General features: G+C 34.0%; 1 pseudogene; it reads left to right on the top strand.

The window, feature by feature from the left end:
* Positions 1–9,342: 9,342 nt before the first annotated feature.
* Positions 9,343–25,825, top strand: LOC112312325 (geranylgeranyl transferase type-1 subunit beta pseudogene; annotated as a pseudogene).
* Positions 25,826–26,486: the final 661 nt, after the last annotated feature.

The raw sequence follows: 26,486 nt of genomic DNA, 5'->3' as shown, positions 1-26,486 counted from the left end.
ATAGTCTGTGAAGAATAGGGGTTAGCTCTTCCTTAAATGCTTTGTAGAATTCTCCTGTGAAACCATCTGGTCCAGGGCTTTTGTGTGTTGGGAGTTTTTTGAGAGATCACTAGTGTATTCATACTAGCAATTAGATTGAGACCTAATTACTTTGACTTGACTCTATGATTAGGCATATAATTATATAATTGGTTTTGATTTTTATTAATATAATTATTATTATTTAAGAATAGTATATAACTTTATATGCTAGAGCCTACTATAATAAAAACTCTATAAAGGCAAGTTTGGGGTCTTGTTATTCTCTTAATTTATAATATTTTCTAAAATAATTCTTCATAGAAATTTCCAAACCAATATACTTAATTAGAATCTGATTAAAGTATTCTTTCATTACTCTTCTGTTCCCTGTGATAATATCCTATAATTTCATTCATGTTCATGTTCAAGTATGTTATTAAAAATTTCTTTACCATAGAATAAGTATTTCCATTTGAAAATTGGTATCTGCCTCAATGCTTTGTTAAGAACTAGAACATCTGGAATAAGCCCTTCACATCAATACTCATTTATTAAATTCTCTTTATAATTGCACATATATGTTGCACTTGATGTTTATGGTTTGCAGAGGGTATAAGAGGGATAAACAGTGATGGAAAAATAAAATAAAGATAAATTAAAAAATACTATATGTTAAAGTCTTAATCCCCAGTACATTAAAATGTGACCTTACTGTAGATAAGCTCTATAAATAGGTAATTGAGTTAAAACAGGCTTACTAGGTTAGGCTCTAATGCAATACAACCAAAGTCCTTAAAAAGAAAAGACATTTGAATGCAGAAAAGCACACAGGAAGACCACCATCTGAGGAGGAAGGCAATGATTGGGGGGATGCTTTTACAAACCAAAAAATGTCCAATATCGCTAGTGACATATAACAAGCATGAAAAGAGACATATTGGGTTGGCAAAAAGTTTAGGATTTTTTGTGTAAGGTGGCTCTAGTAGAGTTTAGTTGTCTTTAACTTCATTCAAAACACTTTTGTTAAACTGTATTGTGACAGCTGTCATCAGCGTGCATTTAAAAAACATCTCACCAAAATTGGTGAATTTTTGTGTAGCCATTTTAATATTGAAGATGGAAGAAAATATGCAACATTTTCAGCATAATATGCTTTATTATTTCAAAAAAGGTAAAAACACATCCAAAATGCAAAAAAAAAAAAAGATTTGTGCAATATATGGAGGAGGTGCTGTGACTGATTGAATGTGTCAAAAGTGGTTTGTAAAGTTTCATACCGGACATTTCTCTGTGGGCCATGTTCCACAGTTGGGTAGACCAGTTGAAGTTGATAGCACTCAAATCAAGACATTAATTAAGAACAATCAACACTATACCACATGGAGAGAACCAACATGCTCAAAATATCTAAATCAATAAAATTATTGCTGAAAATGAAAAAAATTTTACAGAAAAAATGAAACAACTTTTTGGCCAACCCAATAGAACAGACTAACTCACAGCTCTTGGAAAGAATCAGTGCTTCCTACCTTGATCTCTGACTTCTAGCTTCCAGAACAGGAAGAAAATAAATTCCTGTTGTTGGAGACGCCAGTTTGTTATGGCATCTCTATCAAACTAGTACATTAGTCTTCAGAGGATAAAGTTCTCACTTATTCATCTTTCCATTCCCCCTTTTTCCTCCTGGAATCATTACAAATTGATTTCTTCCTTCTTTCAACTATTTGTCTAACATTTAGCTAGTCTTTGATGCTTGAAATATGGGTAGATTCTATAGAGACTCATAAAATTTTCTCTAAGAACATAAAAGAAAAGAATTTCCAGAATTACAAATCAACAGAACAGCATTAAGCAAAAGAGAAATGTAGAAAAGACATATGAAGATATAACAATAAGTGCTACGTAGTTATATTAAAGAATGTCTAAGTCCTATGGAATAAAGGTGTGCTATGACAGAGAAACATGAATCGTGAGGTTGGAGCCAGGATAACTTCACATACTTGACTTATTCATGTTGAAACCAGGAAATGAACAGCTACCAGGAAGACCTAAGTGCTGGAACATTCAAGTTACCACCAGAGTAGAGAGACTTAATTGCACATGCGAATTGACCAGGATAGAACAAATGCTCTTTATAAAATATAAAATTATTGAAATCATTAGAGTCCATTCTATGGGCAAAAAGGTTATATTAAATATCAATAACCAAAAAAGATACCCAAATAAAATAAAATACTCTTAAATATCTCCTAACATAATGACTTATGACCTTTCTAACCAATGACAAGTGAATTTAGAAAATACTTTGAACTGAATGATAAGGAAAACACAACTTATTAAGATTTTGCAATATGCATAAATAAATGTTTAAGGGAAAATCATATCTTTAAATGTTATAATAGAAAAAAGAAATAAAAATTATCTGATTTCACTTGAAGAAATTGGAAAATCATAGAAAATTAAATGAAAAATAAGTAATAAGAAATAATAAGACAATTAGAAAAAATCAATGGAACAATAAATTGTTTTTAAAACATCAAAAATTTATATTTAACTGTATTGTAAAAACAAATACAATGTAAATTACTGACATTAAAAATAGAAAAGGTATTACTACTGAAACAACACACAGTAAAATGATGAAAAGACATGATATAAGCAAATTTATACAAGTGACTAAGGCTTGATGTAGACAAATCCCTTGATAAAAAAAAACTATCCAGACTGATATAAGAAGTAGAAATCTGACAATCCCCACATATTGATTAAAAAATTGAAGTTATGTAAATAAAGTGTTTGAATTAAATTATAAAGGGAGACTTATGTAGGTGACTATGAAATGATGAAGTGACCTTCATGATGAGGAAAAAAGAAGATATAGGAAGAATATTTTATGCCATAGGAGCAATATGTGTAAAGGTACCTATAGAAAAAGATCTTCATTGACCTTGAGGACCTGAAAGAACACCAGTGATTTTGGAGTGTGGGAAAGTACAGTGAAGTAGGAGATGGTTTGTAAATGTCGATAGGGGTATTTTGAGAATCATAGATTAAAAATACATGTAACAAGTTATTCTGTCTTTAATAAATCATTTAAGACAGGTTATAAATTGAATATATAAATGTAATATTAAATTCCTTCAGGTATTTATTCAAAAGTCATCTTATTAAAGGTCATCCATGTTGCTATCTTATCTGATATTTCATTCCCTCACCCTCTACAACTCAAAACTTTCTATTTACCCATCTTTGCTGAATGTTTCTTTTCTTTACCTATTTATCTTTATATTTTCCTTATTTGTCTTCCCTACTGGAGTGTAAACTTCGTGAAGGCAGTTTTTAGAACTGTTTTATTTACCACTGAATGCTCAGTGTTTAGAGAATTTGCTGGTACACAATAAGTTTTCAATATTTGTTTAATGAATGAGTGATTAACTACTGAAACAGCAGTAGTGCATGGCCATTAAATTTAAATGCAAAATTTGTGACTGTCAATCCAAAAATGTATACATGATTTCTTATTAACAAAAAAAAAAAAGAATGTAGACCATTCAAGATATACAACTTCAAGAAAATACATTTGTATACAGGATCTCATGCATGAAAATATATCATAAAGAGCAGAGTGTCTTCAACAATTTTAATCAAAAAGAAAATGACTTTAAATGTCTTTTCCCAAGGACTATGAATGAGATAAAGAACTTCATTTCAAGTGCACAGTGACCATCATCAGCCCTTCAATGCCGATGCCAGTAGCCCCCATTATTCAGAGCTAATACGCATGGAGGCCGTATTTCTGCAGTGTCGACCCATAGGTCACTTTGAACACTGTATGAGGCACACCAGTAGCTCAGACAAGAAAATGTCAAACCCAGGACACAAAGAAAAAAAAATGTGTATCAATTGAAAATGAAAACAGCTGTACCCCTTCATATCTCCTAACGTAATGACATATGACCTTTCTAACCAATGATGTGTAGAACGAAGAAAAGGTCGTTAGGTTTATTATTTGTCTAATTGAGGCATATAATTTTCACATTAGACAATTGTGTATTAAAAACTTCTACACAAAAAGGGAGTAGAATATAAAGTGCATGCTAAAATGTTTAAGGTTAATACATACGAATGCTTATCACACTAACAAAGTTGACCGGTGTGAAATGTTGGAGTCAGTTGGATTCCAGCTTAAACATTTGTGTTAACAACTTTCTAACTTTGTAAGCTTTACTAATTTACCAAATCTCTAGTTCTTTTTCCCTGTGTATTCAAAATATATCACAATTCCAATGAATCTTTATGAAGAGTGATATTATGTATATAAAATGCCATCACAGTGCTGGTTTTTTACAATCACATGCTAATCATTTCTTCTCTATTTTGCATGGTAAATAGCTAGGAAACATTTTCAGTATGTTATATTACTCAGTATGATTGCAGCCATAATATATAATGCTTAAATATGAATCTCAGGTCAATGCATCACCTGAAAATACTGAGGATAATTTTGTAAATAAGGTTGACAGGTTTTTTTTATTCATATGATTTTCTGCTGAAGCACTTAGTAGCTACTGTGATGCAAAATTATTCCCAACAGAGATAATGTTAAAAAAGCTGTCCTCTCAATATCCCTTGTCCATATTGCTTGTGAAGAAGGAAGAATACTCTGTATTTCTGAAAGAAATTCTGCTCTTAACAAAAATAATCATGTTATAACATGTGTTTGCTGCAAAGGCGTGTGCAATTTTTCAGACAAAAAGAGGAGCTAACTGGGTCTGTCCCAAAAGTGGAATCTGCTCTATGTGAGATGATGATTAGCTGGTTATTCAGAAATAAACAAAGGACAACAAAACAGAACCAAATACAACAGTTGCATTTAGATAACACATTGTCTACCAAAATTTTGATGTGCAATTTAAGTTAATAAACAGCTACCTATATTGTAAAATACAAGTATTTTAACAAGAATACTGAAATAAATTAGAACTTGCTTAAAGTATCAATAAAAAGGAAGGACTCTTGTGAGTGGGGAAGACTTTTTCCCCCATACAATAACCCAAAACTATATAATATGCAATGAGGCTTCACTCTGCAAATATGCTTCTAAACAATGAAGATACATTTTATATGGAGTATTATTTGTAGTGAGAATTGTGGTATTTTAACACATATTTTTCCATATTACGTAAATGATATTATAGTTAGTTATCTAATATAGCTCTTTTCTTCCTGGGAGACTTTTGCCAAAATGCTATTTCTAATAAGTAAGTGTAACATTTCCAAGAGTGTAGGAATAAAGTAAATAAAACATAGATGCTAATATAGTTTCAAAAATCATTTTTTTCATTTATTCATTCATTAAATACATATTTTGGCACTTATTTGCAAGGTAGATAGATATTTAATGCTGGAAGAGATTCATAACTATATATTCACTTTGATTTTAAGTGGGGGAAAAATCTTCAATAACTATTACCCTATTTTACTTGGAGATAATACACTTGACTTCAACATAAGTAGTTTCAAAAAGTAAATGAAATCTCAAGTGCTGTGACAAGGGGACTGAAAATGTTCTTTCAATTATTTTAACATTTAAAACATTAATTTCCATGATTTTTCTATCATTGTAGCATGAAACACAGGTCGGTTTCACACTCGGGTGATTCTTGAGATTGCAGTTTTCGTTTAGTGAATCTCAGTCATTAGATCTTATTTATTAGATTCTCTTATGAACACAATGTCTTGGTTTTTGTGTGTGTGTGTTTGGCAGCTTACTTCAGCAGGACTACTCATCATGACAAAAGCATAAATGTCAGCTCTGCAGCTTGTTGCTATGGTTAGCTTCAAGAATGTCAGGAAAAGTGACAAGGCATAAAGTGATCCTGAGTGATGACATTCCTGTTGATAATAGATTGTCTCCCATTTAGCTGCAGCAGCTTTGATCTCTGAAACCTCTCATTTTTAAAGGGGAAAAAAAAAGTTGAGAACACTGCTGGTCTGTGATGAGAAATTTCAATCTTTCAACCAAACGCTGTCAGAATTATCTTCAGTTGATTTAAATGTCATGCTCACTCTATTTGTTGGATCATTTTTGCAATATAAGTAAAACCAAAGATTAACTATCATCTATAGAATCAGGAACCATAGCCATTATTTATTCCTGAATATAATCTGTGGTTTGCAAATTGTAAGTATTCCTGAGTAGTAAGACATTTTAAACCAACATATGCAGAAATGGAAGAGAATCATTTTCTGAATATGTCACAGATTATTTATCCATCAGAGTCCTGGCTTTCTTGTGTGTGATGAGAACAACTCGGCACTCTCTATTTGCAAATAAACATCTCTTCATTGATTTTAATGATGAAGTGTAAAAGGAGGTGAGGATTGACATGTAAATCTTCTAGAAATCTCTCAGTTTTATTGACATAATTTAATTTGGTGCAAAGTTTCAATAAAAAAACCTTAATATTAACTAGCTCTTTTGAAATCTAATATTAGAGTCAGTCTTTTAAAACTGTTTTTAATGGACCTAGCAATTAAAAATTTACTGAAGCTTCAAGTAAAATATGTTTGATAGCTGGGTTTTACTTTATTTCACAGATTTTGACAATCTAATTCATTATCTTTAAGAAAAGTTCAGAATCTGTATGACTTAGAAATACAAAAGTCTAAGAAATATTTATAGTAAATAGAATATAATTTTTAAGAGGATCAATATATCAATACTTATATCAACAGGAAAAATGAGATTTATAATCTAAAATTATTTGGGAGTATATAGAGATACCTGTACTATTGAATAAGACAGTTTGCACTCCCAGGAAATTTACTGTAAATAATCAATAAATCAACAAATTTTACTCTGATTTTCACAAAACCTCTTAGTATGACACTCAGAAATGAGGTGAAACTCAGGAATTAGGTGACTATATTCCATAAATTACTTATCTTTCTTTTTTTAAAATTTTTATTGTTATTCAATTACAGTTGTATGCCTTTTCTCCCCTTCCCTCCACCCCACCCCAGCTGAACCCACCTCCCTCCCCCACCCCCACCATCCCCCCCGATTTTGTCCATGTGTCCTTTATAATAGTTCCTGCAATCCCCTCTTCCCACTGTCCCCATCCCACTCCCCCCTGGCCACTGCTAGACAGTTCCCCCCCCCCCTCAATGTCTCTGGTTGTATTTTGTTTGCTTTTTTTCTTTTGTTGATTATGTTCCAGTTAAAGGTGAGATCATATGGTATTTGTCCCTCACCACCTGGCTTATTTCACTTAGCATAATGCTCTCCAGTTTCATCCATGCTATTGCAAAGGGTATAAGCTCCTTCTTTCTCTCTGCTGCGTAGAATTCCATTGTGTAAATATACCATGGTTTTTGGATCCACTCGTTTGCTGATGGGCACTTAGGTTGCTTCCAGTACTTGGCTATTGTAAATTGTGCTGCTATGAACATTGGGGTGCACAGGTTCTTTTGGATTGGTGTTTCAGGGTTCTTAGGGTATAATCCCAGCAGTGGAATTGCTGGGTCAAAGGGCAGTTCCATTTTTAGTTTTCTGAGGAAATTCCATACTGTTTTCCACAGTGGCCTCACCAGTCTGCATTCCCACCAACAGTGCACTAGGGTTCCCATTTCTCTGCATCCTCTCCAACATTTGTTTGTGGATTTTTTTATGCTGGCCACTCTGACTGGTGTGAGATGGTACCTCATTGTGGTTTTAATTTGCATCTCTCTGATGGCTAGTGATGCTGAGCATCTTTTCATATGTCTCTGGGCCCTCTGTATGTCTTCCTTGCAGAAGTGTCTGTTCAAGTCCTTTCCCCTTTTTTTTAATTGGGTGTTTGTCTTCCTGGAGTACAGTCATGTGAGTTCTTTTTATATTTTGGAGATCAGGCCCTTGTCTGAGGTATCATTGGCAAATATGTTTTCCCATACTGTTGGTTCTCTTTGTAATTTGGTGCTATTTTCTTTAGCCTTGCAGAAGCTTTTTATTTTGATGAGGTCCCATTTGTTTATTCTTTCCTTTATGTCCCTTGCTTTAGGGGACATGTCTGTGAGGATGTTGCTGCGTGGAATGTCTGAGATTTTCCTGCCAATGTTTTCCTCTAGGACTTTTATGGTGTTACGACTTATATTTAAGTCTTTTATCCATCTTGAGTTTATTTTTGTGTATGGCGTAAGTTGATGATTGAGTTTCATTTTTTTACACGTAGCTGTCCAGATCTCCCAACACCATCTGTTGAAGAGGCTGTTTTTGCTCCATTTTATGCACCTGCCTCCTTTGTCAAATATTAATTGACCATAAAGACTTGAGTTTATTTCTGGGCTCTCTGTTCTGTTCCATTGGTCTACGTGCCTGTTTTTATGCCACTACCAGGCTGTTTTGATGACAGTGGCCTTGTAATACAGTTTGATATCAGGTATTGTGATCCCTCCTGCTTTGTTCTTCTTCCTCAAAATTGCTGCAGCTATTCGGGGTCGTTTATGGTTCCATATAAATTTCTGAAATGTTCGTTCTATATCTGTGAAATATGTCATGGGTACTCTAATAGGGATTGCATTGAATCTATAAATTGCTTTGGGTAGTATGGCCATTTTAATGATGTTAATTCTTCCAATCCATGAGCATGGTACATGCTTCCATTTGTTTGTGTCTTCCTTAATTTCTTTCTTCAGTGTTGTGTAGTTTTCCGAGTACTTATCTTTCTTTACTTCGTGCTTACACTCAACCTCAGGGAAATACCCACCATACAATGATAACCTCATTCTTTCTCTCAGAACAGGAAACAGCCTGTCGTTAGGCGTCGTTCCCAAACCAATGTGATGTACAGACTCTCCCCATAAGATCTAAATGGTGTAGTTGAGTACCATACTGCAGGCTGGGGGGAGAGGCAAAAATAAAATATTGGTTGGTATAGAAGTAATAAAATATGCCTCGCTGCTGATTCTCACACCGGCGTTGGCCATGAGGCTGTACTTGGCATTTATTAGGTTTTCGTCTACCACTCTGCATACTGCAGCACATAAGCCGCTCAGGTTCCTTTGCCTGCTGAGGTGATCCAAACATTGATTTTGAAGGATATGAGTTTCAGGCCTAACCTCGTTCCTATAAACAAACACCTTGGGGTGCAGGTGGAAGGGGCAGGAGGGCAGAGATGACAAGAGTTGAGATTTTTTTTTTTCTTTTTTGCCTTTGTGTGTGTGCATGTAAGAATTGGTACACAGGAAACCTCTCTGAAGTCTGGCAAATAAGTCAGCTTTGTGTTGCTATATAACAGATCATACGCAGGGGAAGGGGTTCTCTCCGTATCAGTGAGATACATGCAGAGAAGCCTGGTGTGGACCAACAGCGCCTCAGCTCTCAGCCGGCGCACTGGCCCCAGCTGCGTTAACAGCGCAGCAGGCCCCACAGGCAGCTGGGCATGCCATCAGCCCACAGGAAAAGTAGCTGGGCCAGTTTGCTGGCCTTCAGAGGCCTGGGACGGTGAATTTTATCAAAGAAAAACAGAGTCAAAGCAGAAGACAAAGGGAAGAGTGACGGTTCTGTGTTAGTTGACAGCTGTGTTGTGATGAGAAAACCAAACTTCTGTGGATCTGAAGGAATAAACAGGACAGAGGCTTTGAAAGGCTCCTCTGGATAGAGACACATAACTTCTCTTAGTTACAGAAATTGTGACACTACATTTATATCTGGTCTCTAAAAAACTGGGTCCCTTATGCAATGTGTCAACTCTGACACAGTGTTCTGTGAAGAGATAAAGTTATGTACTGCACTGATTCACAAGTGCAATATTCCACCCAAATAGATTTATTCACACCTTTCTCTGTCGACGTTACATGAGAGTTATAGAACACCACATTAGTTAATTTCTATATCAGTCCTGAAGGTAGATAATAGCATATATTTTTAAGAACTGTTTCTATATGTATGTAACCCACTCCCTTTTATCATGGAATAGGCAGAGTGCAGGCGAATTAGAAAACCCCAGGTTTTATGGGTCTCTGAGTTTCAACAGTGTTAAAAAAAACCAAACTGTCCTATGTTTGATGTATTTCCCTTTGGGGCTTGCATAATAAACATAGGTGTATGCAGGGAAGAATTTTATATCAAGTTTTAATGAAAGGTTAATCACTTCAGCAGCAATAAGTCACTTACTAGGAAAGTCATTCTAATTCATAACTGTAAGTTTTGATATGTGTTTCCATTTATTAAGAGGTAAGAACAGAAAAAAATGAAAATAACCGAACTTAAACTGGCTAGCTGTAAACTGCTTGGTGTTTCCTGATGCTAATAGATTTCTGTCAAAATAGTCACTGACTTAGATGACCTTGTTTGAAATTGACTAGTACTGAAATTCAATTAACTGTTACATTAGGGCAGCAATGAGCACACTTTTTTACTGGTTAGCAACATCCAAAGGAGACAGAGTCCAAGGGTACAAGTTGACAATTATGCCACAGAGATAGCAGAAGAAGAGTAAAGTTATATGCAAGCAACTGGAAACTTTGTGTAATAAATTATTTCTAATACAATAATATAGACAAAAAAAACCCCTTGATTCTTTAAGGAGAACCTCAGAGAAGCAAATTGCTAAAGAAAGTTGTTAATAGTTGTTTTATTTTAACAAATATATAAGGCCACTCATGATAGCTTGGAAAGTGGCCACAATTATTCCTGGTTCCTGATGCTCCTCCTTTCCTAGTGACTTTGCAGGTCTTCCTTTAAGAGGCAAGACATTTTACTTCTTGAATTGGATCTGGTATGGTGACTTGCTTTGGTCAAGAAAGAGGCAAAGGGATGTTGTATCACTTCCCCTGCTTTGGACTTGAGGCCTTGCATGTCTGTGCTCACTTTCTGGGACTCCTATAGCTCCACATGATTAGGACCAGGATAAGCTCCTAGAATATGGGAAGCCAAATGGAGCAGAGTCAGTTGGCTGATTCATCTAAGCCAGGCCCAAGACCTGTGAAAGAGCTCATATAAAGTCAGAGCCAAACCTGGTCAGACCTTCCAGCTAACCTCTCAGGTGATGTTAGTAGATACATAACCAAGGCCATCATAGACCTGCCAGGTCTATCCTGAGCAGGGACTCATGAGCTAAATGTTTATTGTTTTCAATCAGTAGTGGGTTTTGCAATGGTGTGTTACATAGCTACAGGTAAATGATGCACTACTGAGCATATTGTGTTGGAAAATATGATCAAAATTTTATGTACTGGTATGTTTTCAATAAAGGAGAAAAGCCATAGCATGCTTATCACAATTTTAATTTTTCATGTAATTAAATTATCAAAATACATAGCCTAGTGTAGCCTATAATTCATATTTCCTAACTCCTAATTCCTCAAAGTGATGTTACTTAATAGGGAAGTTTGTGAATATAAATCCACTGTATTTCAACAAAATAATATGTTCGATTTCTTTATGCAGCACTAATATTGCCCCTGTTCTTTACTGATCACTATCCTTGATGGATAGCTAAGTGATGCCCACATTTCAAATTCAAACAATGTTTCTAATTTGAGATACAAAGCTAATGTTAATTCCTGCAAATTTTACACTCAATTGTTCGCTTTTTAAAGTGATCTTTGTGTTTTGGACCTGAGAGAGGGGGACAAAACTAATTAAAAAGTTTCAAGAAAGTTAGCCTGAAACTGTGTTCTTTACCTGTGGAACAAAAGCTTTATTGTTGTGAAGGATGGTCGGCAAACACTGTGGTCCTCAGGGCACTGGAGAAAAACTATTGCAGCTGGCTAGGGAACTACAGTGCAAAACTGTGTACTTCCAGGAGTGAGGCAGGAATGTGCCAGAAATACCACCTGGGAGGGGCTGAGACTCTCAGGGGACTGCGGACCTAGAGGCTAGAAACACAATGGCTGCTTGCAACAGCCTTACTCAGAAAAAAAGAAAAGAAAATGCCTCTTCTACCGCCCTCCACAAAAAAAAAAAAAAAAAAGGAAAAAAGAAAAGAAAAGTGTAGCAAAGAAGAGTAGAATATGGAAGGGAGAGACACAGGAGAAATGAAGACAGAGTTTTTCTCTGAACTGAAAACCGAGAGCTGAGAGTGCCACTGACAAAAACGTAAGGAGAAATGTGGTAGGAAGTAGGGAACGTGTGTAATAGAAGTAACTCTGAGGAGACTCATGAAAAGTATAGCTTGTGTAATAAGTAAAAGCTGACCCCTCCACTCACACACATCTGATCTGTATCTACAGATACGGGTAGAAAAATGAGAATATTTTCACCCTGGGGAAAACATGTTTGGGGAATTAGAATATCTTATGTATTTAGAGAGTAAGTTTTTTTTCATGACCCTGACTCTTCTGTTTGAACGGCATTGGTAACTTTAGCTTATTGTGGGTATGAAGCATGTGAAGATGCTCTCCTGTACTTTCAAGGACTGAAGTCTGAGCTACCGCAATGAAGAGAAAGCATCAATATACACAGCACTTAATGGTGACCTCAGTTGTAAGCAATTCCTATTGAGTGCAACATGATTTGATTTAAGGGCAAGATCTGGCCAAGTTCATCTCTCCGCTTGGCAACTCCAACAATTCTCTATCATGGAGTAAATTGTCCCTTTATACTCTCATGCCTGCAGGCTTCCGTGGTTTCTCAGATTTGGACAATGGATATAAGTAATCAAAACAAAAACTTTGCAGTGGACAAGAAAATGCATTATTCAACAAAGATTTAAAAAGATGTAAAAGGTGTTTTAGAAATGCCAACATAATATATTAATTATTGTTGAATACTCATAAAACAGTTTTTTATTTAAAATGTTTTGCTTTTGTATAATCTTAGCTTCTGAAGGGTTGTAATAGCACATTTTATTAAGCACCTATGTGAAAACTATTTATTTTTCATGTTATAGTGTTTAATTTTATGATATTTAAAAAAATATATATTTTGAAATAAAGATAGTTGGCTATCATTTAATTTTATTTGACACTATGCCATATATAATTGATAGTGTGCGTTATAATGTTACATACATTTGGAATATAATGATCATCTACCTTTATATGTGAAACACGAATCTTCATTAATTTAGTAAAATAATGGCATTTTCTGTGACTATCAATAACAATATTTCAAAACTAAAATTCAAATTATCTTATCAAAATTTTTATGACAATCTATTTTCCAGAATGCTTAATGACAAAAAAATAAATTACTAAAGAAATTAATACAAAAAATCCCTCTGAAATGTATAGGATTTTTTCTGTCTGTGATGAAGCATATACAACATAAGAAAAAACTATCTTCCTGTTTCATTTTCCTTTCAACTGAAACAGAAAATTCTTAAAGGAAAAGAGATTCAGTTAATAAACCCATTATTTACATTTTATATGAAACCGGCTGTCCCTATTTTGTTAGGTAAACTAGTTAACAACTTTTATATTATGCTCAGAACTGGTCATAGACTGTATGCTACCTATTCCCTAAATAGTAGAGATTCCACATTCTAGCAAAGGAGACAAATCCCACACCCAACCCACAGCACCTTACAGACTGAAAGGTGGTGGAACCCAGAGTGACCAGGTGGGGGCACTGGAACAGCAGGCATCAAACTGCCGTTGTCTCCAGCAAACCACGACTTAGCCTCACTCTAGTTATATCCTCTGTTGTCCTGTCTCAGGTAACACGATCAAGAGCTCTGTTTGCTCTGAGCCACAGACCTTTGGTCCCTCACCTGGCAGTTGGGATGAAGAGGAAATGAGTACTGTTGTAGAGACAGGAAAGAACATAATAGTGAGTTCTGAATAAAACTTACAGAGAATTGACAAAGAATAGGAACTAGAGACTGAATGAGACTATTTTAATGGACCTTTCTGCCCCAGCATCTGAGATGAGAAATCTGGACGAGGGAATGAGGCACTAGCATTTCACCTCGCTGTGCTGTAGATGTTGAAGATTGATGGCCTTTTGTGCCTCTCGTACAGCAGACCGGATACATGAAGAGAGTATACAGCCTGCCATAGAGCACTAACTTTATATCTGATTTATAAACTGCACAGGGCTCTCCATCAAAATAACAGGAAAGGTTTCAATGTTGCTCAGAATGGCATTCTGACTTTTGTCTTAGGAATGAAATGTGATTTAAAGTATATCACCTTCTTGACGAGGAAATCAAACCCGTCCCCACTGACTATTTTATGACTTATTTCAAATAAGCCCCTCAATTTTGTTTGTGGCACTTATGACTTATTCAATTTTGACAGACATATTTTGATACTGACAGTAGCATCGCCGAATAGTGGCTCTGTTCTAAAAGGGGAGGGACTAACCTTTGTCTTTGAAGCTTTAACAGCCGATCAAAGGGATAAGGCTGCACCTGCTGAAATGTCCACCAGTGTATGGAGGAGGTAGCTTGTTTAGTTCACACTTAAATACCTAGTGAATATAAAAAAACACGTAAGACTGTCAGTGTAACTAACGTTAGGTAAAGAAACTGACATAATTAAAAAGGAACCTCTCGTTTTCATGAATTTGACACGAAGCTATACTTTGTACAGTGTTTTGAAGACATGCTCCTTATGACCCTCCAGTCATATATGTCAATAAGAAAAAACAGGCATTTTTTAATTTAAAAATTAGGTAAAAGTCTTGAATTTGCATATCACAAAGGAGGATATCCACATAGCTAATTAGCATACAAGAAATGTACAACTCACCAGGAAAATACAAATTGAAACCACAGGCATTATATACTCAATTATATTTATATATAAAGATTTTATATATGTGTATATAATTATATACTCACCATAATGGCTAAAATTTAAAATATTGGTAACTCAAAATAGTCACCATTGCAGATTAAAATGTAAATCAGTATGACAGTTGTGCAAAGCTATTTGGTAATATCCACTAAATATAAATATATGCTCAACCTATGACAAATTCTACTCTTACACCACACATGGCAAGAGAAACAAATGCCTGTGCACCAGAAGTATGTACATAAGAACATTCACAACTTGATTCACAGTAACAAAATATCTGTCAACAAGGAAATAGACTAATGGCTTAGGGTCATGTAATATAATACTACAAAATAATAAAAAATAAAACACTAATACACACAGCAACATGGATGAATGTTATACATATTATATTGCAATAAAGTCAAAAGAATGTATTCTATTCATTTAAAGTTCCAGCACAAGGAACAGAGATAGAAATCAGATTATTGATTATAATAATAATAGGGTTGTGTTGCTTAGAAAGTGGTACAAGGGAAATTTGGCACAATAGAAACGCTGTATATTTTTATCTGAGTTATGTTTATATAAATGTACATATTTATAAAAAGTCATCAATCTGTATTTTATATATTAAGGAACCTTTAGTTCTGAATGAATGATATAGACATCATTCTCAATAAGATAATACAAAAACATCAAATTCATGAATGAGAGTAGAAATAAAAATATATATTTAAAAAACTGAAGTTAATTAAAATAGAAACAATACATAAATGATATTAAAATTATTTTCTTAAAAAACTCAGTAAAGAATTGGGGAAATTGATCAAGAATAAGAAGATACCATTGCTTCCTGGCTGGTGTGGCTCAGTCACAGGTTTGCCTCAGTCAAAGGTCACAGGTTTCATTCCTGGTAAGTGCACATGTCTGGGTTGAGGACCAGGCCCCCACAACCAATTGATGTTTCTCTCCCTTTCTTTCTCCCTCCCTTTCCCTGTCTCTAAAAATAAATAAATAAAATCTAAAAACAAAAGATACAAATATTTAATATCAGTAATGACAAAGGAAGCATCACAATATGTCCTAAAAGCATCAAAGACAAAATGATGATATTATGAAAAACATTATTAGAAAATATGAATGAAATTTGTTATTTCTAGTATACAAAGCTACTAAAAACAGACATACAAAAATATAGATAGTCCTATAACTTTTAAATAAAATAAATGTTAATTAAATCTTATCTTCTTTTCAGAAAGAAGATTCCAGGCTCCCTTTGTTCATTGGTCAGTTCTACCAAAGTTTTAAGGGAAAACTAATGTCAATCTTATGATAACTATTTCAAAAAATAGAAGAGAGTGATTTCTCCCAATGTACTTTAGCAGTCCTCATATTTTTTGCTACCAAACCCTGACAAGGATATTACAGGAAAAGATAATCTGGGGGCAAATTCTTCATAAATGTAGATGTAATAACCTTAAGCAGAATATGAAGAGAGTAATTAGTTTTAAATAGAAGGGATATATTTATATCATGTCATAAACAAATTAAGTGCATCCATGGACTACTCAGTTCTTATAATATTTGAAAATGTATTTATATAATCTATCACATTAACAAAACAAACAAAAGGCATAAACTTTTCAATATTTGCAGAGAGCCATTTAATAAAGAGATGGGAACTTCCTTAATCTTCCTTAATCTTAATAAAGGGTTTCTATTTTTAAAAATCCTTCAACAAACATCATACTTGAAGGTGAATTTTTGCAAGCTTTCTCTCAGTGATCATGAAATAGATGAAGATGCTCAGCATTTTATTGAGTGTATTAGACATTCCTTTAAAGAAAGAGAATGAAATTATACAAAGATTAGAAAGGAAGAAAATAACTACATTTTCAGATATCATAACTATGTAAATATAATTCAGAATATCTATCAATAAATTAGTATAATCAGTAATTAAGTTTTTCAGGTATGCATTCATTATATTTTTGCATACATTCACTTATTAAATGAAACTTTAAAGGATAACATTAAAAATATACTTAGGGATAAATCTAACAAAATATGTTTAAGAAATCTTTATATATTGAAAACTACAACATATTTCAGGGATTTTTAATATCTAAATAAATAGGGAGAGATACCATGCTTATATATTGGAAATTCAATGTTGTAAAGATATCAATACTTCTATAAGTGATCTACAGGTGCAGTGTAATCACAGTCAAAACCCTCATAGTTTTTATTTATTCTTGATTGTGTTTTACAAGATGCATCTCAAGCATAAATGGACAGAGAACCAAGTATAACTAACCTATTTTGTAGAAAAAATGTAGGTTTATTAAGGCCTATAACAGCTAGATTTATTACACAGTGCTTTCTCATTGTAAGGTAGTGTCCTACCTTGCAAGGCAACTAGTAGAACAAAATGTAAAAACTGTCCTATTCACATAGGAACAATGGATTTGTGATAAAGATGGCAGCGGATATATAGATAACAGCCTTTAAAAATCAATGTTGCCATATTAATTGCATAACAATATTTTAAAAAGTTAAACTTGACCACTACCCTATATTATATATAAATATATTCTAGATTAGCATAGATCTAAGAATGAAAACAAAACCCAGAAGATATGATCTTGAAATAAAACATGTTTTTCTACTGGAAAAGATTACAAAAAGACATTTATAGAAAAGAGTAAACATGGGATTAAATTAAAATTAGGAGCTTAGGTTTTTCAGGAGATGTAGTTATGAAAGTGAAAAATCAGACTACAAGCTACAAACTGAAGTAAATATTTGCAACATATATAACAGATCAGACAGACAAACTAAACCAATGTCCAGATTCTTGATAGAAACTGCAAACCTTCGGTAAAAATACGGTCATGTTATTAGAAACTTGGACAAAATTTTTAAATAGGGATTCTGTAAAGATAATATCTAACTGCAAGAAAAATATAAAAAATTGACCAACTTTATTGGCAATCAGGCCATTAAACTTAAAGTTATAATGAAATGCTACTTTATGCCCAATACAGGTAGCTAGTCCCAACCAGACAGTTGGGCTTAACTGTAGTTACTGTAAAGAAAGCTGCCTTGTCACATGATTTGAAGCATTCACTCCTCTTGGGCTGGTAGAATGAGGAGTATCCCAACCAATAAGGCAGAGACTCATTTCAGAGTGACACAGAATTTTGCAGATACTGTGTCTGATGATCAAAGGGGGACAGAGGACTAAATGCCGGTGGAAGTTTTTGCTTAATGATTAAAAAACATATTGTAAGACATTTGGTAGCATAACTTTCTGTTAACTACCATGGCATCCAGGACTATTCATATTTTTTTGGTTTGAAATTGACCTCAGATTTTTATTAATTCTTTCACCTTGGCAAAGTACCTAATCTGTCTTAATTTATTTTTCATTGAAATTAGAAATATATAATTTCTTTTTTATGTGATTATTCTGAGGATTAGAAAAAAAGGTGAATTAATTAAAATTTGCCTGTGAAAAAGATAACCTTTTTCATAGATTTATGTATTCATTTGTTCAATGACCATAATGTAAGTTTAAAAAGTAAAACAGAGAGAAAAAAATCTATGTATTCCATTAGTGTATTATACAAATTTATTGTTATGTGCTAATGAATATGTTAATGTTTTAGTTCACCTTCAGAAAAAACTTGATTAGTTTTACACAGCACTTGGTACTGCTAATAGTTTCACATGAATACTATCCTTTATCTTCCCCACCCCAAACCTGTCTTCCCTTGTATTTAACCTAAATCAGCAGTGTGGCAAATTCCAGTCACCTACACTAGAAATTCAGACACACCTTCAAGTACTTCAATACCTATATATGGAATTAGTTTCTATAAACTTCTGAAACATAGATTTCTTGAACTATTTCTTAATGTCTATATTTGCCATTCTTTCAGATCTATCCTGTATTCTCTGTAATTGCTGCCTACTTGATGATTTACCAATTTTCTCTTCTTTTCCAGTTCCATCCTATTTTTATGAATAATTGGACGGTCTTCTATAAAAGCTAGTGTCTACACTTTACTCGAGATCCCTTTTCCTGTCTTCTCTAAAAGGCACAATTCTACCAGTTTTATGGTCATTCCCATGTAGAATTCTATTTTTTCTCTCTACTATATAATTTTGATTAGCTATAAGTATACTAGAATTTCTTCATCTAAATATATACATACATACATAAGCATACAGATTTATATCAAATGATATAAATAGCTATGCACGTGATATGTGCATGTGACTTATATGTAAATATAAAATATATGTAAACACACATATATAGATATAACTATATCAAGTCTGTCTTTTTGTCTATCTATCTGTCTACCTATCCATTTTGTCTGTATCAGTCATCACCATAGGTAGTTATATCGTTGTATAAAGAATGCCAAAATCTCAAATAGTGACTTCAATCAACAAAGACTGGTTTTTGCAAACCATGCATGTCTGCCACAATTTGAAAAGATTCCTTTAGGGTGAGGAAGCAGCCTCCATCTTGAACGCTGGCATTTTGCTGTGCCAGAGCAACAAAAATCTCTTGAAGTCTCTCAAACCAGCAATTAAATGTTGTGGCCCAGAACATATGTTAATACACATACTACATGCTTGGGCATTGCTCAAAGTTAAGGATACTAAGGAGTATAGCCGTGTACCCAGAAAACAGAGTTGAAATATCTGATGAGTGCATAAAATCCAATGACAATCAACCTTTTATCACTAAATATTCAGTTGTCCCCACTGGCAAAATATAGCCACCCAATCCCTGAAGGAAATAAGCCAAAAGCTCAGTTCAATAACATCATCACATCAGATTCAAAATTAGGACCTCTGAGGGATGCACAATTATCTCTTCACAAAACCTAGAAGTTTCCCTCAGATTTCATCTAGAAATCTGTGAATTAAAAGTGTGAGTTTCCTTCCTCTTCATATACAGTAGTCCTCCCTAATCTATGGTTTTGCTTTCTGCAGTTTGAGTTACACACAGTCAACTGTAGTTAGAAAATTAAATGGAAAATTTTAGAAATAAAGAATTCATGTTTTAACTGAGTGCTGTTTTGAGTAGTACAAAGAAGTCTCCCACTGGTCTGCCCCATGCCACTTGGGACGAGAATCATCCTGCATATCCATGCTGAATATGTTACCCATCCCTGAGTCACTTCGTAGCTGCCCCAACTCTTACATTGACTATTGTGTATCGCAGTGCTTATGTTCAAGTCACCCTTATTTTACTTAATAATGGCCCTGAAGTGCAAGAGGAGTGATGCTAAAAACTCAGATAAGCTAAATAGAAATACTAAAGTGCTTCTTTTAAGTGAAAAGGTGACTTATCCCATTAATAAGAAAGGGGAAAAAATACGCTGAAGCTGCTAATATCCTGGGTAAGAATGAGCCTTGTATTCATGAAATTGCGAAGAATGAAAAAAAAAAGTGCTAGTTTTGCTATTGCACCTAAAACTGCAAGTTAAGGCCATAGTACAGGGGTGTCAAACTCATCTTCACCAGGGCCCACATCAGCCTCGTGGTTGCCTTCAAAGGGCTGAAATAATTTTAGGACTGTATAAATGTAACTACTCCTTAACCGTTAAGGAGTTGAAATTACATTTTGTCCTTTGAAGGCAACTGTGAGTCTGATGTGGCCCCTGGTGAAAATGAGTTTGACACCCCTGCCATAGTGCATAGTAAGTGTCTAGTTAAGATGTAAGAGACATTGGAATTGCTAGTGGAAGACGGGGACAGAAAATGCGTTCCAGCTGATGGCAATCGGCCTTAGGGAAAACTTCTGCAAAGGGATCCCTGAAACCAGTGACTCAAGCCACTTACTGCAAGTAAGGGATCATCACACGGAGTCAAGAATGGGTTTAGACTAAAACTATATAAAAAAATCTGGAGATCATTGTTATAACTGCTCTATTTTATTATTAGTTATGGTTGGCAATCTCTTACTATGTATAAATAGTAAGTACTATGAATAAATAGTATAAATTAAACTTAATTAGTAAAGAGTTAAATGAGTTTCAAACCTGAGTTTTGGGGTCCAAGTCTTTGCTCCTGGTCACACAATATGACACTGGCTCTTGCCCTTTTCCTTTTAACTTTCTCAATGAGAGTCACTTTAAAAATCAATAATTGACACTTCTTCATACTTGTGTACCTTAAAATATTTAGTATATGCCAATAACCTATCACTTTTATATCAAAAATACCTAGTTTGCAGAACAAAGTTTTGACATCATACAGCATCTCAAACTCACTCCATTTTATTAATTTCTCACTATAGCACGGTGCCTCACAATCAACAACGTGGCTTACAAGTGCTATGACGTCCTTAGCTGTGCCACCTTCTTTGATACAAGCTTTACACAATTTCTCAAATATCTAGCAGTAGCATTGCCACTTATTTTTTAGCAGCACCTCATATTGTTGTGTTATTGTGAAATCACAGAATTCAATATATAAGTTCTTTTTTGTCTCACATTTCAGTTGTTACTAATAATTTTCTACTCCATTCTCATTTATTTACAAATTTAATTTATTATTTTGCAAGGTATTCATATTGTTATAGTATTTATATTGTTCTCTAGCAGTAAACATTGAAATTCTACCTTCTAAAAAATGCATGGCACCTTGATTCTGTCACTCACAAAATTGCTAGTCATTCCTCAGATGTGAGTTACCTGCCGATTTGCCAAAATTTTGCCATATCACTGAGGTAACTGACAAAAATGTTAAATAAGACAGGAATTATGCAGTACAGTGATCCAAAAATGGAGATCTGCATTGTGCACAGTGGCAATATTACAAATAAAATTTATTGAATGCTTTCTATATGGGAGAAAGTTTTTAAAATTTTTTTTAAAAAATGATTCTTCCAATAAGCCTATGGGATAAGTAATATAAATATACTCTATCATTTTAAAAAGAGAAAACAGAGGCCAAGGGGAATTCAAAAATTGTTAGTTACTGATAAAGTTTAGTCTGGACATGAGATGGGGCTTGGAACATTTTTGCTATTCTGTAAATAATAATGATTTGAAAACCTATCATAAGGTATAAAATTTAGAAGATATAAAGCATTATGATTTTGAATAGAATATAATTAAACTCCAGTAGTTTGACACCAATTTTTATTAGATTATCTTCTTTTTCAAGAGATTTTGCTTACTTCTATTAATCAATGTGAAAATTGTACTTTAATGAAAGCTCTGAGAAAATTAAAACTATTGTACATTAATAAAATGGAAACTCAAAAACCATAAAGAAGCAATAGAGCAATTTTCATTATAGTAATACTAAAGTGAGAAACTGATAAAGATTTAATAGATACAATAAATAGTAATATGACTGCAAATGACTGATGATTATAGAAAATTAATTTATGAATACAAACATTGGAAATTTAATTATACAAACTATAAAGTATGCAGACACTTAATGAGGATTATAAATAGAGTTTTGCATGGGGGATTAAACAGAAATTCAGACTAAGCTCAGAAAAATTGGGATAAGCCCATACTTACTTTAAAAAAAAAAAGGGGGAAGGATAGTCAAGGGACATGTATAAAGGACCCATAGACAAAGACAATGGGGAGGGGAGAGGGTTGAATGTGGGAGGAGGGGGTGGGTAGGGTGGGGGAGAGTAATGGGGGGAAATGGGGACAACTGTAATTGAACAATTAAAAAAATTAAAAATAACATATGCAAATGTTTACATATATTTACAATGTTAAAATATTTTATTTAGCCATTCCACCTCCAGAAATTTAGTTAAATAAGATAATATAAGTTAGGGTTGAAGATGTGTGATTACAAATATTTATTAGATTATAACCCTAACAAATTTACAACAATTAAATATTTTAAAGTATGAAAATGAACTTATGAAATTGTATTAGTTTTCAAATAGAATTATACTTTCATCAAACATCTTTTTAAGAATATATAATAACCTTGGGATACATTTAAATTGTTAAGAATAAAAGGATGAAGCAAAATACATAGCTTGATGAAGATACAGATGGGCTCACATAGAAATGTTTACTATGTGCGTATACACAGGTGAGTGTACACACATATCATCTGGCTCCATCAGCTGAGACAGCATAAAAGCAACAATACCTCAGCAGCAAGAGCACACTTAACATCCAGATCTTGGTTTCTAATACTATCTCCGATGAAAGGAATCAAGTTCCCTTGAAGAAATAGGACTGGACAGGAAATTTACAACACAAGTCTGGAGCAACACAGAGCACTAGAAAGTGAGGAACTGCTAAAAGCAATTTCAGAATAATGGGAGCATATCAAAGGGACATAGGAGCCAACTGAAAGAGCTACCAGTATGCAAGTATGGAACCGTATGAGCAAAATAATAATAATAGTATGTCAGATTATAGTCCAAAGTATCAAATAAACAAGCATGCACTTATATTTATTGATATCAGTAAGTGATTAAATAAATAAATACATGGAGGAAAAGAAACAATTCCCTGATGCAGAAGAATGTTTTAAAAATGTATGTAGCTACTCCAACCTCAAGAATGTACAGTATAGCTTCCACTTCTCTTTTTAAATTTATTTTTCAATTAGAGTTGACATACAATATTAGTGTTAGGTGTACAACATAGTGATTAGATATTTATGTACCTTATGAAGTGAAAACCCCAATAAGTCTAGTACCTATCTGACACCATACATGGCCATTACAATATTATTTACTATAATAAACATTACAATATAATAATTATTACAATGTAATAATTTACTATAATGCTTCCTCTGGGAACTTTATATCCCCATAATAGCTCCCACTTTAAATGCTCCCTCAGAGTGTGGCTTGTCTTTTCATTCTTTTAACAGGCTCTTATAGAGTAGACGATTTTACTTTTAATAAACCCTGATTTACAAATTATTTTTTTCATGGACTGTGCTGTTAGTGCTGTGTTTGAAAACCCATTATGAAAATCAAAATTACATAAATTTTCTCCTTTGTCTTATTCTAGAAATTTTATAGTTTTTGTATTTTGCATTTGGAATTATGATCTATTTTAATTTTTATGCCAACTACAAATATTTTTCTATGTTATTTATCATTTTGATGTTCATGAGATCATTATTAATGTCTTTTCTGTTATTTCTATTGCTAATGTATATCTTTTCACTCATTTTCCTGGTTGGTCTGTCTAAAGGTTAATTGATTGTATTGAATTTTTCTATAAATGTAAATTAAATAATGTTGATTTATGGTGCTGTTCAGGTCATGTATATCATTAGTGATTATCTGCCTATTTAATCTGTTAATTATAGGGAAATATGGAAATATCCAACTATGACATTGGATTTGCCTATTTCTCCTATCAATTTTGCTTCCTATATTTTGATGCTATGTTGTCAGGTACATAAATGTTTAGGATTTTGATGTCTTTTTGGAAAACTGACCTCTTACTCACTATCTAATGCTCCCATATATCTTATTCTGTCTTCTAAAATATTCTTTGTCTGAAATTAGTATACTCCAGCTTCATTTTGTTAGATGATGCATGTTTTCCCCTCACTTTACATTTAACCTAAGTCTATGTTTAGTGTGAGTTTCTTGTAGAAACTATATAACTGAACCTTGTTATCCTATTGAATCTAACTTTTATTTGGTGTATTTAGACCATTTATTTCAAAACAATCGTTGGTATAGTTAGACTAGTTTCCACCATGTTTGTGTTTTCTGTGGGCTGTCTTCTCTTCTCCCTTCTCTGGTTTAGTGGATATTTTGTGATTTCATTTTATGTTCTCTCTCAGAACATCAATTGTACTTCTTTGAAACTCTCTTGGTGTGGTCCCAGAGTTTCCAATAAACATTTTTAACTAATCTAAATCCACCTTCAGAGCTTAACCACGTGGTTTTGGGAAGCGGAAAGGGGGCTCTCTTGACCACGAGGCTTAGGAAGTAGGAAAGCAAGATGTAGCAGCCATGTGAAATTCTCTTAACAATTTGAAAGGACGGAGTAGGATTCCCCTGCTTACCAAGAGGATGTGGTTTTGGATTATGAACGGGAGCCTAGCGAAGCTACAGACTTCTGTTTTCTTTACCTAAATTACGGTACCCCTGACTGGCCTGGTTTGGCAACGGGAGGCAGGAATGTGCTGACCATTGCATTTTTTGCGCTCCCTGGACTGCATATGTGGGATTCCTTAGGTGTGGTGAACAAAGAGGATATAATAGAGTGGATTTACTCCCTGCAGGTCCTTCCCACAGAAGTCAGTGAGATCAAATCTAAATAGCTGTGGTTTCTGAGGGTCTTCATATCTGGGTATTCCATTCAATCCATCAAAGATTCCCGGAACAGTTTATCCTTATGACAGTGGCCACATAGCCATGACCTACACTGGCCTTTCATGCTTAGTTATTCTTGGAGATGACCTAAGTCAAATAAATAAAGAAGCTTGCTTAGCAGGCTTGAGAGCCCTTCAGCTGGCAGATGGAAGTTTTTGTGCAGTACCCAAAGGTGGTGAAATTGACCTGAGATTCATATACTGTGCTTCCTGTGTTTGCTGTATGCTGAACAACTAGTCCGACATGGATATGAAAAAGGCCATCAACTATATTAGAAGAAGTATGTCCTATGACAGTGGGTTGGCACAGGTACCTGGACTTGAATCTCATGGAGGATCCACTTTTGTGGCATTGCATCACTGTGTCTCATGGGTAAACTAGAAAAAGTTTTTTTCAGAAAAAAGAATTGAACAGGATAAAGAGATTGTGTATAGTGAGGCAACAAAATGGTTATCACAGAAGACCAAATAAACCTGTAGACACCTGTTATTCTTTTTGGGTGGGAGCAACTCTAAAGCTTCTGAAAATATGCTAATACACTAACTTTGAGAAAAACAGAAATTGCATCTTATTAACTCAAGATTGCCTTGTAGGGGGATTTTGCCAAGTGGCCAGAGTCACCCAGATTCTTCGCATGCATACTTTGGGATTTGTGGCCCATCATGGATGGAGGGACGTGGAATTTGTAAAGTCCATCCTGCCCTGAATGGGAACACTTGGACTTAAGCCAAGTACTCGAAACGTTGCTCAGAGAATGTACGTATCTCCACATGACTGACTTTAGATGGGGGTGGGGGTGGGATTTGTAGCATAACTGTAGCTCAAGGTTAAAAGCCATGTATAACCAAGTGTGCTCTTTTTTTAAGAGAGAGATTCTTACAATCAATTCTTGTGCTGGCCTCACTTTGGGTATGGTCTTGAGCCGGTATTTATAGTGGGTTTCAAGAAAATCTTTGAATTTTAAACTACAGTGGACACTCTTGTGGTTCTTAAATGCTTATACTATATTTTTAAGAAGTTCTCTTGAGGAAAATTAATTATATGTATGAAGATCAGCTTTTTTAAAACTCTTCCTTGCAAATTGTATTATAAAATGGGCACAAATCTTCAAAAGTTTACAGTTCATATAACATTGATAATCTTTGGCTGAATACTTAGTGATCATTTCAAAAGATTGAGTGCTAATGGTAGAAAATTGCTTTAATGAATTAAATATCTGGGATTATTCTTTGAAAACCAATGATCCTGCAATTTTGAAAAAGAATGACTTATTTTGTCTTACTCTTAAGTGTGTGCCAATTAAACTTGTATGGTCTACATAAGTAATGTTAACTTCACAGCAAGGATGAACAGGCTTAACTAATACAATTATTTTGTAAAGGGAGAT

This window comes from Desmodus rotundus, chromosome 9 (genome assembly GCF_022682495.2).
Source record: "Desmodus rotundus isolate HL8 chromosome 9, HLdesRot8A.1, whole genome shotgun sequence".
In the NCBI taxonomy this organism is placed as follows: domain Eukaryota; kingdom Metazoa; phylum Chordata; class Mammalia; order Chiroptera; family Phyllostomidae; genus Desmodus; species Desmodus rotundus.
This window is presented reverse-complemented; position numbering and strand designations above follow the sequence as displayed.